Genomic DNA, 3,041 nt, shown 5'->3' with positions numbered 1-3,041 from the left:
TCTCTTTTTTGAGCCTTCATAAATAGAAAGAGGGTTATGGACTAAATATAAAAAGAGATTTTATTTATTTACCATACGTCTAGTTTATTTATATTTTTATTTATTTACCATACCTTTTGAGTAAGTATAAAAAGAGGTTTTATTTATTTACCATACCTCCACTTTATTTATATTTTTATTTGTTTATACCCTTGCATGTATATAAGGTGACTTATGGAGTAAATATAAAAAAGGTTTTATTTATTTACCATACCTCTCATTTATTTATATTTTTATTAATTTACCATATCTCTTTTATAAATATGGTATTTGGCCCATAGGATTCATTTAAATAAAACCTATTCTTGAAAATTAGTGCAAATGGAAGGTTGTAACTCCTAATTTCAAGGGCTAAATTTACCTTTTTTACCCTCCCCTTAAATTAAGGTGGGCTATTTGAGGGGATTTGTAAAAATATACTATGATACAAAATATTCGCCCACTAAAAATTTAAAACCCCTTAATTTCGCCTAAGGGCGAACATTCGCCCCTAAAATTTTCCATGCTTATCACTTTGATGATTTCTTACATATTTTGATTAGAGACATGTATTTTGGAGATGATGTCACCCTTTTGAAGCCTCTACACTGAAAGGTGTGGTCTTTTAGAGGGAATTTTTCATGTTTTATAATTATATTTTCATCTTTGAGGTTATTTTGGGTGTCAAATTTATGACCTATCCATCTTGTATCGTAAATTACTACCATTTTAGGGGATTTTTATGAAATATTAGCCTAAGTGAGGAAAATAACTTGGTTTCTCTAGTATAAACAGGAAGTGCTCTCCTCACTTGAAATCATTGGGCACTTGGACACATATCCCTTGGATTAATCCTATTTTGCTATAGTTCTCTATGGAGCACTAGTTGAGCAACTTTCTTGGTGACTTCACTGACATGGATTTCATTGATGATTGACGGTGAAGCTTAGAAGAATGCATGATAAATCTCGTAATTGTACTTCTTTTATCTTGGTTAGTATTTTATGGATGGGTGTAATAAAGTATTAAGAAAGTGGGTATAGTACTTTGTTTAATGATACTTTTGAAACAAAACATTTTTACCAAGTTTTCATGAATTAACAAGTGGGATCCTTCACTTATTTCATTTATGGTAATAGAGATACTTAGAGCTAACACTGAGACTAAACCTAGATCCATGAATCATGTTGATCCTATCAAAATCCTCTCTTTCTCAAAATTTTGATAAGGTAAGAAATGTGATTCTCTAAGGTCAACTCACTATGATGAATAGGCTAACCATTTTAGAGAAAGGAAAAGGGAAAACACCCATATTTTCCTCCTCAACCTCAATAAATAATAATAGGTCATTGTGAAGGAACCAAGAGTCAAATAATAGACCTCTTCCACAACAAAGTTTTCCTAATACCTTAACCTCTATGGAGATGATTAATCAAGAAGGTATCCCTTAGTGTTGCTATTATTGCAAATCGAACGGGAAGCATGAATGTCTCTTGAGTCAAGGATATGATGGTAGCTCTAATGATACTGAACATTTGAATTCTCTTAACAAAATATATTCTTATTCTATGTTACCCAAAAATATTACCATCTCACTAATCATAAACATGAAGAACTTTTCAAAGGATGCATTAATATATGTAATAATGTGAATATGAATGTTGTTGATGATAAAAAGGGGGATAAAACTAATAAGATTTTACATTACACTAGAAGGAGTAAATAGGATGAGAGCTCTGAACCAAATAATAATAAAAAGAAATGGACTAAAGTTCCTTTTCCCTTGAATATTGGTCCTAGTCCCTTATCCAACCAAAATAATAATGATGTTTCTTTAGATGTTGATGTGGGTAATATTCTAGATAAAGTTAATATTCCTATGCCTATTCTTGAGTGAAGTATCCTACTCATATGAACCATGTAAAGAAATTCTGTAGCCTCAATAAAGAGCATAAGGACCCTCCTATTATCTTACAAAATATGCCCTATAACTGAAATAATGTAGGGCATGCACCTTTCTTCCTCACATTAGTTGTGAGAAATTTACTTCTTCATAATTTTATGCTTGACTTTGGTGCTTCCACTAATGACATTCACGTAAAAGTCATGGGCTAGCTGAAATTGCAAACAACTAGGCCTTATAGGAATATGTGTGGCTTTGACTCGAGAAATTTAAGTTCATGGCCTTATCAGGGATTTAAAGGTGAAACTCATTATTTGTCTTGATATAGCTACAATGTTGATGCATATTATTTTCATAGATGTTCTTGATATATGGGGAATGCTCTTATCTAGTAAATGGTCTACCACTTTAGGGGGGAATTTTGAAATAGACTTGTCCTATGCTACTATCCCTACCCATGATGGAATATCATTTGTTTTGTATAGGGGACTTGTGAAATATCATGTAGAAGATCTCAAGAAACCTATAAATCAGACATATAATATTGATATAGAATCTAGAAGTCAACATGCATTTAATTCGATGACACTAATACAAGACCATTCACATTACCTATTTATAAATCTTGATTATTAAAAGGAAAATAATAAGGATATTACCAAAGTAAGCGATAATGGACCTTTAAACCTTGAGATTTCTTGGCAACATTTTTTCTTAGAAAGTTTATGAATACTGAGAGACTCAAAGAAAGGAACAATGATTATTTTTGAGGTCATATAAGAAATAATAGTGATGAAATTTCGTTAGAGGGATTACCACTTTCCATTCATGATGATATACATGATTCCATGCAATCTAAACCAAGTGCTTGTGGTCAAAATGTGAAAAGAATAAGAAGTTATAGAACTAAGAAATACCTAATCACAAGACCAAAGGGGAATATTGCGAAAAAAGGAGACCCTCTTCTTGTAGAAAATGACCCCCATCCGTAAAATATCCATGGAAAGGTTGGAATTGATACTTTCTATTTTTCAAACATTAGCAAAGTGAGATTCCATTGCTAGTCAATTACCAACTTCTTAGATTGTATACTAGAACTTGAGCATTTGATGATTATTTA

The sequence above is a fragment of the Pinus tabuliformis genome, chromosome X, assembly GCF_031772625.1.
Source record: "Pinus tabuliformis cultivar Carrire ecotype Pingquan chromosome X, CPIR1, whole genome shotgun sequence".
Taxonomy (NCBI): domain Eukaryota; kingdom Viridiplantae; phylum Streptophyta; class Pinopsida; order Pinales; family Pinaceae; genus Pinus; species Pinus tabuliformis.
This window is presented reverse-complemented; position numbering follows the sequence as displayed.